The sequence below is a fragment of the Triturus cristatus genome, chromosome 3_1 (genome assembly GCF_964204655.1).
Source record: "Triturus cristatus chromosome 3_1, aTriCri1.1, whole genome shotgun sequence".
NCBI classification, from domain to species: domain Eukaryota; kingdom Metazoa; phylum Chordata; class Amphibia; order Caudata; family Salamandridae; genus Triturus; species Triturus cristatus.
In genome coordinates, this window is record NC_140583.1 from 515,837,814 (window position 1) to 515,854,108 (window position 16,295).

Genomic DNA, 16,295 nt, shown 5'->3' on the forward strand with positions numbered 1-16,295 from the left:
AGTTTTCTGGGTGACCCTCTGAGTGGCACTTGAAGAGACCTGCACCAACAAAGGAACTGCGTTTCCCGGCTGCACTGCTCCAGGTTTGTGCCTCATTTAATCACAGACCCCCCAAGACCTGCACACTACCAGCAAGAATGACCACTATACTGCCTGTTGAGCCGTTCCTGATGGAGGGTCCATCAAACGGCCAAATGGAAAGAGTGGGTAGACCAGTTCGAGACATACTTTGTGGCAGTAGGTCTGGAGGCCAAGCACAGGCGTCCCATGCTACTGCATCTTGGTGGGGCAGCAATCCACACGTTGGGAGGGTTAGTGATGGAGGCAGGCCCTCCGCACACCTATGCTACCCTGAAGGCAGCCCTGACGGCGCACTTCAAGCCGCTCGCTAACCCCGACTACGAACGTTTCCTATTAAGAAAAGCAAGACAAGATGGCGCTAGGTGGCGCCGAACCAAGATGGCCGCACTGACGTGAGGCTCTGGACGCCCGACCCCGATATTTGTCATTTATCCGTGCAAAGACCCCTCGCCCGCAGGTGCACTGTGCAGCAAAACTGACCCCTGGGGCTCAGGAAGACTCGCTGCAAGTTTTATGGCGCAATGTCCGTTTGTTGATAAGTTATTGAGCCCGGAGCTGACCCGGGGGAGGAGCGCGCCTTTATGGTGGATGGCCAGCACGGCGGCGTGAACTACTTGAGTGCCGGTGCGGCCACGAGGCTGTAGGCCCGCCGGCTGAGAACAGACTACTGCATCGGACGCGGAAGAAACGCCCGCCGGTGAACTGCGGAGAAACTGTGAGGCGACTTACGGAATGCTGCTGCCTGGCCCCCGGTGCTGAGATCCCTCGTGCACTGGTGCCCTGCCTCGTCTAGGCTTCCTACGGATGCGTGGGGCACTGAGGGACGTGGATCCGGCTGATGAGGCTGAGAGGACTCCTCATATGCGCTGCGGGAGCGGTGATGCAGCGTTAACTGCCCGTGCTTTGAGATCGCAACACACGAGCCTGGTACGTGTATGCCCTGACTTTTTTCATACGACTGGCGAGGGGCAAAGTGCCATAGCTGTTTGGCAGCGAGTGCTGGAAAAAGGGCCGTGACGGCGCCGAGGGGATTTCAAGACTGCACGGTGAGGCGAGGCTGTCCGTCTATGCCCCCTGGCTATACGGCTGACACGATCGGGGCACTGACGGGCAAGCTATAAGCAACGTAACGCTCCCTGTGCTCTACAGGATGAGCACACATAACGAGGACGCTGTTGGCGGAGTGCCTGCTGGATGGGCTCGCGTTGAGCTGGTGGGCCTTGGCCTATGTGCTGGGTTAGAAGAACCTGCTGCGCAGGGGGCGATCTCCACCTGTGGACCTCTTGGGAGGCTGTTTGACCGCCGAGCGACGGCTCGTGGCTGAGAGGGGCGGACAAGACGGTACCCTCCGGGGGGCATTGCTGGGTGCCATATCTGCACCCCCTTGCATGCAGAAGAGTGAATGCCACGATATTGAGCCTGGACCCACTACTGACCGAGCACATATCGCATTTCCGCCTTGAATACAGACGGCAAACAACCGGAGCCTGGGCCTAGGATCTTCAGAGCCCCTGAGGAGGGGAGGCCACCTTGGCGAGGAGTTGGGCCCATTACTGACCACGAGGCCTGAGAGTCCATCGCCATGGGTAAGGCGGAGGCGCGCCAGTCCAAGCTCCCATTTGATCAGAAAAAATCAACCACGCGGCCCGTGACGGGGGATGCGGAGGTGCCTACCCCGGGACCGTCTGCCTCCCCTGTGGCCGCCCCAAGTGATGAACTGAAAACCATGCTTGTGGCGATGCAGCAGAGCTTAAATGCCCTCTCGGGGAAAATGGACACCATGAACACCCGGCTGGATTTTCTGGTACTTAAGGTGGACAAGCATGACGAGCAGCTCAAGGAGGCGGAAAGGCGTATATCCGCCACTGAGGATAATTCCACTGAAATGGCTCGACAAGTGGCCCACATGGACAAGCTCTTGAAGGTGATCGCGGCTAAAAGCGAGGATTTGGAAGCGCGTAGCCGACGAAACAATATATGCCTGGTGGGAATACCGGAGTCCACGGCCACGGGGAGAATGGAGGACTACGTGGAGAGATTGCTAACATCCTCGCTGGGGGCTGACTCCTTCTTGGCGCATCTGATAGTAGAGCGGGCACACAGAGCGTTGGGCCCGCGACCTCCGGCTGGAGCACCGCCGAGACCTATAGTAGCAAGACTGCTCAACTACAGAGACCGAGATATAGCTCTCCGTAGGGCGAGAGATATTCCGAACCTGCAATATGAAGGTAACCCGTTTACCCAGATTTCACCCTGGCGGTACAAGAAGCTCGGCGGAAATACCTAGCGGTGAAACAGAAACTGCGCCAGGCGAACGTGGAAAATGCTTTGCTGTACATTGCCAAATTGCGGATACAACACCGGGACCGCACACTAATCTGCATAAACCCACAGCAGGCGGAGGACTTCCTTAAGACCTTACGACGGTCGTCTCCGACGCACGGAACTAATGCTGGACGTTCGAGCTCGCATTCACCCATGACTGAGGATTAGATACTGTGCACCAACTTCTTTGCTGGCCCAGAGTGGCTATAATGGCCCGCTGCTATGCCCTACGGCGGTGCTGCTGGGGAGGACACCTCCGGGGCGCCCTGAGGCAGAGCTGTGGCTGCGGGGCATGGCCGGACCCGCTATGGTGTGCTGGGCCGCCGGAATCCCGCCTGGGCTGCGAGGGATCTGTGCGAGAGCTGTCATCGACAGATGAGTACTTTTTTGCGCTATGCTTTATGGCAGACATTATAGAACATTGAACTGAGGGCTGGAGAAGCATTAGCTGCGCTGCACCTGTTTATGTCTGAGTCGCCTCGCTGTTCGCCTGCGTTAGGCTTGAAGGGGTCTGCTTCACTGGGGAGGGCACCCTCGACTCTAACCCTCCTGCATACCAGCCTAACTGGTGTAGGGGTAAAGGGTCCTGCCGCATGGTGGGACACGAGGGCTTCGGAAGCACTTTAGCGCCCCACTGAGGGAGGTCCCCTGCACTCCAAAGTTAGGGGCTAGACAAAGTCCAGGGATTGGACCATTCTTACTTTGGTGGCGCTTTTCACTGTTTGAATTTGTTTAATTCATGTTTTGGGAGGGGGGAATGGAGGGAGGGCTTTGGAATGCCGGTGCATTTGGTGTGCCGATGTGGGAGGGGGAGATGGGAGGGAGGGAGATGGGAGGGCTTCACGGAGAAGGGAGAGTGGGACGTGATAGTGATGGGTTTGAGCTAACTCCGAAGGCTGTGTTGCAATGCATTGCTAAGACTAACACAACACTGCGCTGTACAGCTCTAGAGACTGCCGCGCCAAGCACGGGGGTAGAGTGGACGTACCTCATATGCACTGATTCAAGCTTATGGAGGGCGATCGCAGAAATAGCCTGAAACTTTTATCATGGAATGTAAGGGGGTTGCGAGACCGGCATGACATCAGTATAGTGGCGCTGCAGGAAACCCACACTGACCCTAGAAATCCTCTCACCTTTGGTAGTAGATGGGCCTCGGATAGGATATTCTCTGCTTACTCTACATATGCACGGGGTACAGCTATTTTGATTAAGAGGGGTACCCCTTTTAGATGCGCTGGCACATGGAGTGATGGCGAGAGCAGGTTTTGCATGATATGGGGAGCTTTGGGCGCGCAGTCAGTGGTTATCGTCAGCTATTATGGCCCCAACATTGATAACCCGGACATTTTGAACGTAGTGTGGGGGCAGATACTTGCAGTAGGAGCCACTCATGTACTCTGGGTGGGGGACTTTAATACAGTCTGTGATCCGGTGTTGGACCGCTCTTCACACTTGCCCCATCATTATACGAGGAGTCAGGGCACATTAAGGGGATTACTGGAGGATGGCGGAGTGGTGGATTTGTGGAGGCACAGACATTCGGGTGTTCGTGAGGGGACATTTCATTCCACAATGCATGAGTCTTGGTCGCGACTAGACAACTGGCTTGGGTCCAGGGGGGTATGCTCTTGGGTGCGGAATGTAACTCACATGGCTCGAACCCTGTCCGACCATGCCCCGTTATGCTTGACGGTCGACGTCCCGACCTTAACTACCAGCCTCAGAAGCTGGAGACTTGTCCCGGAGGCGTTGCTGGATGAAGTATTTAGGACTGAACTGGGGGAGGCAATCACGGGTTTCTTTGAATGGAATAGGGGATCGGTTGCACATGTGGGCACATTATGGGAGGCGTTCAAGGCTACCATACGAGGGGAATGCATGGCCAAGAGTTTTGGAGTATTGCAAGATATTCTCAGGAGGCTACATCTGCTGGAGAGGACGATCAAGGAACTAGAGGCAGATATTTGGCGGAGGGTTAATGGAGAGGGCAGGGCCAAGCTGAGGGAGCTTTTGACTGATTACGTGGACACGGCAGACAGAGAGGTGAAGTTTAGAGGCAAATACGCCCAGGCGCGCCGCTACGGAGAGGGGGGGAGGCCCGGGAAAGCCTTGGCGCAGGACATTAGACAGCCTCGCTATGCTAACTATATCTTAGAGGTGGTGGATGGCGAAGGTACCTGTCAGACAGATAGAGCCCAGATACTGCAGGCCTTCACTGACTTTTACACGGAGCTATACCGTTCGAAGGGGACCAACGCGGCAGATTTCCCGCAGATTTTTGGAGACATCACACTGGGATATCTGAGGGACAATCAGCAAGAGTTTCTATGTGTCCCCTTTACGAATGAGGAACTTAGAGAGGCTGTTCTCCAGTTGTGGTCCGGTAATGCGCCTGGGCCAGACGGGCTGCCGAGCGATTTTTACAAACTGTTCATAGACCAACTGGCCCCCATTCTCCGGGAAGTTTATGCAGAGGCACAGGAGACGCAGGTACTACCGCCTACAATGAGAGAGGCCCTTATCCTGTCCATTCTGAAACCGGGCAAACTGGCTGATAAATGCGACTCTTATAGGCCACTATCCCTCATTAACGTGGATAGTAAAATTTCACTAAAATAATAGCTAACCGACTAAACCTCCTGATGGATAAACTAATCCTGCCGGATCAGGTGGGGTTTATCCCCGGACACTCCACATCCCACAACCTGCGGACTCTCTTTTCGATCATCCAACAGGTTGCCCCGCAGTTGCCGCTGGCGGCTGTCTTTTTGGATGCCACCAAGGCATTCGACTCGGTGGAGTGGGACTACTTGCACGCGGTGCTCCGATGTATGGGGTTCCCGGTTGGCTTCTCCGCCTTGATCAAATTGCTTTATACTGACCCAGTGGCCCGGGTACAGATCAACGGTCACACGTCCCGGACGATATCGCTGTCGCGAGGCACTAGGCAGGAGTGCCCATTATCGTCGCTGCTGTTCGCCCTGGCGATGGAGCCGCTGGCTGCAAGGGTCCAACAGCACCATCAGGAGAAGGCTCTGAGATGCCTCTTGCGTCCCATCTTGATTTCATTATACGCGGACGATGTTACTCTGTACGTCAAAGACCCGATACACAACCTCAATCCGCTCCTACGGGAGTTTGTACGCTTTGGCAGCCTCTCTGGCATACACATTAACTGGGCGAAATCTCAGATCCTGCCTCTCACTCCAGCTGCAGTGCCATTTGCGGTTGATTTTCCCTTGGAGTGGTGCGACTCCTCCGTTCGGTACCTGGGGGTGAATGTCACCTTGGATCGAGAAGACCTGATCCGAGATAATTATGGGCGAGCCATCAATGCGCTACGTGATTCCATAACGAGGTGGATAGCCATGCCATTGTCCATTGCCGACAGAATCTCCTTGATCAAGATGACTGTATTGCCTAAATTCCTTTACTACTTCCTGAACATCCCCTATCATCCGGGCCGCACCTTTTTCTCCACACTGAGGACCGAGCTCCTGCGCCTTGTCTGGGGTGGCAAACAACCTCGGATTAGCTGGGAGACGCTGGCCAGTCCCTATGCGCTGGGTGGCCTAGAGCTCCCTAACTTTGAACTTTATTACATTTGTGCACAAGCGCATTATGCGTACTACTGGTTTCATGGCCCGAAATATATGGTCCATGTGGCCACGGATCACTGGCTGGTGGAGCCCGTTCCGCTCATGCTCCCTGTGGTGCGGCGCGGGCAGGATCCCAAAACTGTGGATTGTACGGTACGAGCGTGGAATTGGATTGCGCGCAGAGTACAGGCGCCGATGGTCTATTCCCCCGCCTGCCGCTGACGTATCATCCCCAACTGACCCTCCGGCAGGAAGGTGTTTTTAAACGATTCCAGCGATTGCGGGGGACACACACGTGGGGGGATATATATAAGGATGGGAGGTTTGCTACTCTCCAGCAGCTATGTGCTGGGCCCCCTCCGACTGGGATGGAGACGTTCATTTATGCTCGTTTGCGAGAGGGGATGCGGGCCTGTACGCCAGACTACCCGCATGAGCCGCCTGTGCTCCCTCAGATACATGCCCTGCTGGGCGCGAAAACGGCTTCCCACTTGGTGTCCGCTCTGTACCGATCTGTATATGACGAGGTCGGCGCCTCACATGGCTCTGCCCGAGTTAAGTGGGCTAGCGAATTGGGACACAACGTCACGGACCGGGAATGGCACTACTGCTGTACACAAACCGAGAAGGTGTCCTCTAGTGGCAGGTTGCGCATCACGCATTTCAAGTTCCTGCAAAGATACTATTACACCCCTGCTCGACTGCATAGATTTGGGCTGCGGGAGGACGCTAGATGCGATAGATGCCGGACAGATTGTGCTGATATGCTGCACTTGGCCTGGAGCTGCCCGACCCTTCAGTTATATTGGGAAAAGGTCTTTGAGGCAGTAGGGAACATGTTGGGTACCCCGCTCTCGCCGACTCCGCTGATGGGCATTTTGGGATATACGGAACGCCTCCCCGTGGCGCATAGGAGATTTGCCTCGCTTTGCTTCCTCCTTGCCAAATGGAGAGTGGCCTGCAGATGGGGAAGGGGGAGGGCACCTAAATTCAAAGATTGGCTTGGAACAATGATCCTTTGACAAGATCAGCTTGCCCTCTACTCTGACCTTCTTCCGACTGGTTCCCGACCCGGGGACATATGGGACCCCTTGAAGACGTACCTATTGCATTACCCTCTGCTGCCTGAGGAGGCGGCCCCCCCTCTCCCTGACTAGATTAGAGACCGGGTGGAGTGTGGGGGGGGTGGAAGAGTATTGAAATCTTCGGGGGTTGGTTGCTGGCTGGGGAGGCCGGGAACTCTCTTAGACACCCTGTGTTGGCGAACTTGCTGCTGCCCTTGTGGCCCACTGGCACGGAGTCGCCCATAGCGGCTGGCTGGGTGCTGCGACAGGTGGTGAACTTGCGCGCCCGGCTGTGTTTTTGGTTTGATGGGCGTACCGCTTAAAGAATTGATAGTGATGGTGTCAAGATATGCGCTGTAGTGATTCCGAATTAAAGCCTGAGACTTATTGACCAGGAATCTTCCGGGCTGGCTCTGGGTTCTTTTGCTCTCGGACTGCTCTTCTCATCGTGAGGTTAGTTTGGGAAGGGGTATTTAGTTGTTGTTTTTATTATTGAACAGCAGTATATTTGCTCTACTAAAATGCAAAACCCATGTATACTGTTACGCGGCCAGCCCTTTAGGGTTGTTGGCATTTCGCTGTGTACCTCTTTATTTTTCTGCTTATTATGATGTGCTGCCGGCCCGAAGTGGATGGAGGCAAATGCTGTGTGATGACTTTCTTTGTTGAATAAAGGTTTTATAATAATAAAAAAAAAAATTTTTAAACAAAAAACAAAAAAAAAGTATATAGAATTGATGTGCATGAATATTTATCATAAAAATATTGTTAATTTGTTTTAGTTAAATAAACTTTTTTAAATGTTCTCTATACTTTACCATAGGGAGACTCTGCAAAAAAAAAAAAAAAAAGAAAAGCAAGACAACTCCACGAAGAGTCAGTAGACGGTTTCTACATAAGGATTCGAGAACTGGCAAGCATGTGTACGCTGCCTGATACTGATGACGGGATACGGGCGCAGTTGATCCAGGGGTGTGCATCTTTAAAATTGAGAGAACAGATACTTTTTTTATTTTTTTTTATTGTATTTTTGACTGTTAACACTCAGTGACATACAGTGCTTCTCGCCTACAACCCTGAGGCCGGCTAACATAGTTTCGCATGGTATTCTGCAGCACATCTTATCCCACATCCCTGAGGCCGGGAATCAATGCGTGCCGAACACACCCTGCAGAAAGTACAACCAATATTGCAGCGCTGTACATCAGCTCAATAGCAACTCTCCCCTCTGTGAATCACAGTTTTCTTATTTAACGTAACTGTAAAAACAGAAAGAAAAGAATAAACAAAAAAGAAACCAAGTGTGCCCCCCCATCCCCCTCCCCCTCCCCTACCCTAACCAATAGAGGTATCTAGTCACTAATCCTCCCGCAATTCCTACACTACTGTGCTACCAAGCTATGAGAACTGTACGGTGAGGCCGCCCCGCCTCGTTGACTCCCAGTGCAGCTCATAGATCGCCCGTAAGCATTCGTCCCCTCTCCGCAGTCTGCCATCCCCCATCTACACCGCAGGTGAGCCGACTCTTCATTCCCCACACCCCCACGCATTTTTGGATCCTGCCTATAACACCACTTAGGAAACCGCTGCCTCCGCTCCCGAACCACTGGCCGCCCCCCTCAGTTTCTGCTGCCGAGCTGCCCCTTTTGAGGTACTCCGCATATAGCCCTCAGAAATGTTTTGGCCTACTCCGCGGTGATAATAATTCGCTAAAAGTCTCAGACTGCGTGCAACAGAATAGCACGTCTCTGTCCCACTGTGCCAGAGTTGGCAAGGGTCCTCGCATCCAGCACATTGCCACCCTGCGTTTTGCCAGCAGCAGCCCCATATCCACAATCTTACGTGCAGACTTCGGCAAACCCCTGGAGTATCCCAGGAGTGCAAGTTTAGGGTCCGGGGTAAGTTCCAGTTCCACTATGTTCCCAATCTTCTGAAAGACAGCTTCCCAGAACTGGAAGACGCCCGGGCAATCCCAAGCCAAGTGATAGAAGCCCGCCGCAGGGTGTCTACATCTGTCGCATGACGCCTCCTCCCTAAGGCCATACCTATGTAACCTCTCCGGGGTGTAATAGACTGTTAATATACTTAAAGTGGATTAGCCTGTGCTTGCCATGTAATGAAATCCGGCGTGTTCCAACACAGCAATACGACCACATGGTGTCGTCTATGGGACTGTCTAGGTCTCTTTGCCATGCCAATCTGGCCTTAGCGTATTGGTGGGATCTCTGTGACATCGCTATACTATATAGCTTGGATATCAGCTTGCGGGGACTTTTTTGCTTAATCAGATAAGTTAACTCCAAAATCTCAGGAGGCTCAGCCATATCATCCCCTAGGTGCTTCCTCCACGCTCCCCTCACCCTGTGGAATTGGAAGCGTTGGAGCTGGGTCAGGGCCTCGGCCGCAGCTGCAACCTCGTCCCTGGTTTCAGCAGTGCCCCCGTCGAACAGCTCACCCATCGTGGAAATACCTAATTCCCGCAACGCCCGTACCACTCCTGTATCCCTGCAAGGAGGCAGCCACACCGCCCACTCTATGGGCATTATCGGTGAGTATAACAATGCCCCCGCCGTTTGTTGCAAAATACAGTGCCAGGCGTGCCTAGTTGAATTTAGTGAGTCAAGAAATCCCCCCCTCCGGTCAGCTGGTTCGCAAATTATCGCTGGGAAAGGTAGTGGGTCAGCAAACAACCTCTCAAGCCTAAGATAGGGGACCGACTCCTCACCGTGTATCCAGCTGTGCGCTTGCGCGCCCTGTGCCACTCTGTAGTACAGCTCCAAGTCTGGGGCACCCAGACCCTCCAAACCATAAGGCAACGTCAGCACTCTCCAGCTAACCCGCGCCTGTCCACTAGCCCATGCAAGTCAGAGCATGGACTTATTAAGCCTAACAAAAAAGGACCGCGGGAGAACAATCGGGATGTTGGTAAATAAAAATAGGAATCGTGGTAATATTACCATTTTCATGATTGAAATCCTACCGATTAATGACAGAGGTAATCCAATCCAAGTCTCAACCTCGTCTTCCAGCTTGGCAATGGCCTTACCATAATTCTCCCTCATTACTACTTCGGAGTCCACGTGAAGCTGTATCCCTAGGTACCGGACTGGGTCATCAGACCATTGGAGCGGGTATTCCATGTCAAATCTAGCCGTGGTCGGGGTTAATGGGAAAGCAATAGACTTAGTCCAATTAACTCTCAAGCCAGACAGTGCCCCAAAGTGCACCACCTCCCGTAGCACCGGCGCTAGATTATTCTCTGGATCCCTGACATACAACAGAGTATCATCTGCATACGTCCAGACCAGTATCTTATAAGAGGGGAAACTCACTCCTCTCATGCTATGATATTCCCGAAGAGCACATGCAAGGGGTTCGGCAATCAGGGCATATAGGATAGACGACAGGGGACACCCCTGCCGTGTCCCTCTGGTAATCGGTATCGCTTCCGTGATCCGATCTCCCAGTCGTATTCTTGCAGTAGGCCTCTTTTAGAGCACCCCTATCATCTGCAAGAAGACTGGACCCAGCCCCATTCTAGTCAATACCTGACTCATAAAGGTCCATTCAACAGAATCAAACGCCTTCTCCATATCAAGAAAGACCACCAGCGCCTTAGAGTCCTGCCTAACATGTTGCATCGTGCCAAACACTGTTCGTAAGTTATAAGTGAGGTTTCTGCCCGGCACAAACCCCGCCTGCTCCGGGGCTACCAGTTCCGGCGCCAGGCGTTTGGCCAAGACCTTTGCGAATAGCTGAGCATCCACATTGAGCAAGGATAATGGTCTATAAGAGCTGCACTCCTCCGGAGACTTTCCTGGTTTCAGAATAGCTACTAGGACGGCCTCACACATGGATGGTGGCATCTCGCTCTTGACGCACATGTCGTCAAACAACATGGAGATATGCGGAAGCAACAGGTCTATGAAGGTTTAGTAAAACGCCACTGTGAGGCCGTCCGTCCCCGGTGCACTGTTCGACTTCATGCCAGACAGAGCCTCCAAGATTTTATCTTTTTCTATGGGGAGGGTGAGGAATTCCCTGTGTGAGTTCGTCAGGAATGGCAGCTTAATATGTTCTAGATAGTCTCGTATATTCTCATCCATATCCGTCTGTCGCGAGGAGTAAAGGGTTGCATAATACGATCTGAATCGTCCTGCTATTTCCACTTCGTCCGTGATCAATGCCCCCTCCTCCGATCTGATCTTAGTAATGTTGGCTTTCCCTCTCCTAGCTTTCAACATGTCAGCCAGAACAGAGCCAGGCCTCTCACCTTCACCATACACCCTGGCCGTAGCGTACTTCCCTAGGTGTTTAACTTCGGAGTCCGCAGCCTCATGAAATTCAGCCAGGGTCGCCTTAAACTCTTCTGCGGTGTCATCCTCTGACATCGTCTGCTGCCTCTCCTCTAATTCCCCCAATTTACCTTCTAGCAGCGTTAGTCTGCGCCGAATATCTTGAAGCACCCCTGAGTGCTTAGCTATAGCAACCCCTCTAATGCAAACCTTGAAGGCTTCCCAGACCGTTTGGAAGCTATCCACTATGCCTACATTGACTTCGAAAAACCCTGTGATAGCCTCCGCTATTTCCTCCTTAAAAAGAGGGTCTAGGAGCGAGTATGGAGGAAAACGCCAAGCAAAAGGCGGGACAGTCTTCACCGGCGTAGAGAGGGTCAACAGTATAGGGGAATGGTCCGAGAGGGTGCGAGGCAAGACTCAGCACGCTCGTATCTGTGGTAAAAGGGACGTTGACGCCAGCCAATAGTCTATCCGCGTGTGCAGGTTATGATATGCCGAGTAGTGCGTAAAGCCTCCCTCTATTGGGTTAAGCGTTCTCCATACGTCAGCCAGATCCATAGTAGTCATTGCCCTATCGACTGTTTTGACCGCCGCCGCCGGTCCCCTGCTGTGGCCCCCTGATCTATCTAGTCCCGGGTTCCTAATCATATTAAAATCCCCTCCCCACAGAATATGGGGCAGTCCACAACCACTCACTATCTTAGCTAAGGATTCATAAAATTCCGGGCAATCGTAGTTTGGGCCATATACATTCACTAGCAATAGGTCAAGGCCTTTGCCCTGACAGCGCGTTATCACATACCTGCCTCCATTATCTGCTGATAGCAATTGCAGCTTATAGTCCGATTTGGGGTTAGTCCAAGTCAAAACTCCCCTAGCATGCGTTGTAAAGCCTGCAGCATGCACATTACCCAACACCCCTCTCGTGCGCAGCATGGGGCTCTGATTAGGGAGGTGTGTCTCCTGCAGAAAGGCCACATCAATATCGTGTCTGTTAAGGTAGTGCAACACCCTGCGCAGCTTACAATAATCATTAAGGCCTCTGACGTTCCAAGTGATCACTCTGAGGGAGTCCAGCGGTCTCCCTCCTGCAGTGTTACTCAACATTCCTGTCCTGTCTATAACGCTTTGCCTCTCTCGCATAGAACATCACATAGTTTTTACGGTGAGAAAGATACCACGATGGATACTGCGTGACTAACCTCTGCCCAACAAGAAAAATTTACCCACCCCAAACCCCCCACCCACAGCAGACCTCCCCCAACTCGGCCATGCCGCTCCCGCTTTAGGGAATACCCCTACCTCCCCCTGCCCGCCCCCCCAAAACAAGAACAATCCTCAAAACTGTGGTCTGCACTCGCGGGCGGAGATCGCTCAGTGCTAAAACTATGAAAGGATATCCCCTTGCTCCTTGTTTCCGCCTCCGAGCGCAAGTGCTCCACCACCGGATTAAAGTGTAACACGTTATACAGTAATGTGTGACCCTGGCCCTACAGCGTGGCCCACTGATAGTACACCAAGCAGACTCCTTCCACAGCCCCCCCTCCCCTTGGGCCCAGCAAAAATAGGGCTCTCAACCGCTCAAGACCTCTGCTCCCATAACGGCCCAGTAGCCACATCAACTCCTGTAGGCTTTATTCTAACGATGTCCGACATCTTGCCGTTAGAGTCACTTGGCCCCTTACTTCCCTCCTCTCCCCGTTAAAATGTCATCATGAAGTAGCTGCTCAATATAGTCACCCTCTGCCAATGTTAGTCCTGGTTGTCGGGCGTGCTTTCCGCCTCCGCACTCTGCGGGTGCTTCTCTGGGCTGCGTGACCGTTCCTTACTCCAGTCTTTTAGCGCCTTTTGCAGTGACTTGGGGTCATGGAAAATATGTGTTTTCCCTTGCCTATTGACTCTGAGCTTGGCAGGATATAGCATCACATAGTCCATCCCCATAACCCGCATTTGTTTTTTGGCCAGAATGAACTGTCGTCTAGCCTCCTGCACTGGTGCAGTAAAGTCCGGGTATAGCGACAGACCCTTCGTATGTCAGCGACCGTTTTTCTCTCGCCACGCGGAGTGCAGCGTCCCTGTCTCGGTAGTTCAACAACTTCGCTATGATCGGACGTAGTGGCGCCCCTGGCACGGGCCTCGGCCCCAGTGACCTGTGCGCCCTCTCCACCACAAACATTGAAGAGAAAACCTCCTGACCCAGCAGCTCCACTAGCAACTTCTCGACAAAACACTCCATCCGGCCTGTTGGCGTCGTCTCTGGCAGGCCCGTGATGCGCAAGTTGCAGCGCCGAGAGTGGGCCTCAACATCCTCCATTTTATCCTGCAGCACTTGCATGAGGCGCCCCATTTTTACACGGTCCGAATCCGATGCAGTTTGCGCTTCCTCAACTTCCACCAGCCGCTGCTCCGTCTGATCTAGTCTCTCCGCATGTTTGTCAATGCGCTCCGCCATCCGGTCCATTCTATACGAGAGGGCGTCCATTTTGGCTCCTAGAGAGGTTATGCCATTCTGTAGACCCTTCTCCATAGAGAGCAGCAAGCTCCGAAGATCTTGTTCCTCCTCTGGACCGTTACCTACTGCCCCGTCAGGGGTGACCTGGGGCTTAGGGCGCTTCTGCTCAAAAGTAAGCTTTGACTGTGTTCTGTCGGACTTGCCCATCATGTGCTCCTTCTCAACGTTCCACCGTCTACTGCCCTTGCTGCCGTGCTCCAGGGGATTCTTCCTGCGCTGCAGACCGCAAGCCGTCCCCAGTCCAAGCCTGATGCTGGTCAGCCCGCAGAGCACACTCCGCGGCGCCTCCGACACCAAGACAGTTCGCCTCGTTTGCTGTCAGGCCTGTCGCCAGGGAGCCAAGCAAACCTCAGAGAGCCTCAACTCCTGCTATGGCCAACTCCGCGGATCAGCAGGCTGCTTTCAGCTTAATCCACCTTCAGAACCTGCATAATCGTTGTGCCTTCTCCAGGGTCCCCCTGCACTCCGAAGTCGATGCACAGTTACCTGGGGCACCTCTCCGCCCAGCTTGCTGATTAGAGGCGTCCAAAGTCCACTCCACCCCTCCAGGCCAGGCACAACCCACGTAAGCTTCCACTTAATTGCACAGCTGCCCTACTTCTCCTTGGGCTGCATGTCTGTCGTCCCCAAGCACGAGCTCTCACCACGTCGCCACTCCTGCGCTCAGCAGCACACCAGCCTCACGTAGCACCCTGCTGTTCACCAGCGCCCCACCTGTGCTGCCGCTCTGTTGCCGCTGTGTACACTGGCCGCGTCACATCATTCCATCAGCGGCGCACCGCAGACCTCTCCTATGCACTGGCCGCTGCAGGTCCGCGAAAGACCAAGGTACGCCCCACTGGCACCGCTGAAGGGACCAACCGCACCAGGTGGGGGAGGGGGGGGACTTCTCCATCACCCCCTACCGGGGAGAGGCCCCGCAACGTCCCCACTCACCAGCGTTGTTTGCCTTGGAACAGTCAATCGGTCTGCTCCCTCTCGAGCACAGTGTTTCGGTGCTATATCCCTGCTCCGCTGGGTAAGTAGGTAGGGCACCGCTACGATATTCCTCCACCGGCGCCGCTGTCTTGCACGCAGCCGCCCTCTCAGCGTCCCTGGCGGGCTGCAACGGGTGCACTGCTCACTGTTAAGCACTCTCAGGAAGGGGCAGCTTGAAGGACCGAGCCGTCTCACGTGTCCCCGCCACACGCCTAGTGACGCCGGCTCGCCGCCGTCGTCACTGGAGCCCAGGGATCGGAGGCCCGCCGGCGCGCTCTGCTCTCTCGGGCCGTAAACGGCCTTAGCGATATCCCACAAGTCTCGCTCTTCCTTGATGCGGCTCGTGGCTGCCTCCGCTCACAGGGCTTCGCCACAACATCGCTCTTCCGATGGTGTGGGGAAGGATATTTGCCGGATTGTTGTATTGCGCTGCGTAGCTCAAGGCTCAGGCAGCCATTTGCTTTGCGAGCCAAGCTCCGCCCCCTGAGAGAACAGATACTTCAAGTTCCAGGAATGTCCATGGCGGATATGTTAACGATGGGCCGAGTTACATGGATGCGGCACTACAACGCCAGGTCAAGACGGAGCTGGGCAACGCAGTGGCATCTGGTAACTCGGACATGGTTTCGTGTATGGGTCAAACCCCCCTCTTCCCCTTGCTGGGGTCTTCACTACAGACATCTCTCATGACTCTCGTTCCACTCGAGCATAAAAGTATGTAACCCAGGGAGGATTTGGGATGCTGTTAAGCTGCTGCACCGCTAATCATCTGCAGTTGGTGACTTTAGCGTTCGCAATCCACCAAGAGAGCGTGGAATCCCTGGCGGATGAGTACAAGACCCTGTTTAAAGGAATCAGATGTCTAAGTGATCATATGGTCCGGCTACATGTGGACACCACTATTCAACCCGTGGCTCTCAAGCACAGACGTGTCGCATTTCACTTGAGGCCAAAAGTGGAACAAGAATTAAAGAAACTGGAAGCGGCAGACATCATTGAAGGAGTCAAAGAACCGACACCCTGGGTGTCACCCATTGTCATAGCCCGGAAACCTAAGCAACCTGGCGAGGTGAGAATCTGTGTGGACATGAGATTACCGAACCATGCGATAAAGAGAGAGCGTCCCCTGACCCCCACCCTTGATGACATTGTGGCTGAGGTGAGCGGGTCTCGGGGGTCTTCTAAAATGGACCCTCGAGCCGGATACCACCAACTATTACTGGATCCAGAATCCAGAGTGATAACCACCTTCTCAACTCACCTGGGACTAAGAAGATACAAGTGACTGAGCTTTGGGGTTTCCAGTGCTGCTGAAATCTTCCAGGACATGATTCGAGGTGTTCTAGTGGGAATCCAAGGGGTCATCAATGTCAGCGATGACATCCTTGTGCATGCCCACACCCTCGAAGAACATTTAGACCGGTTAAGAGATGTG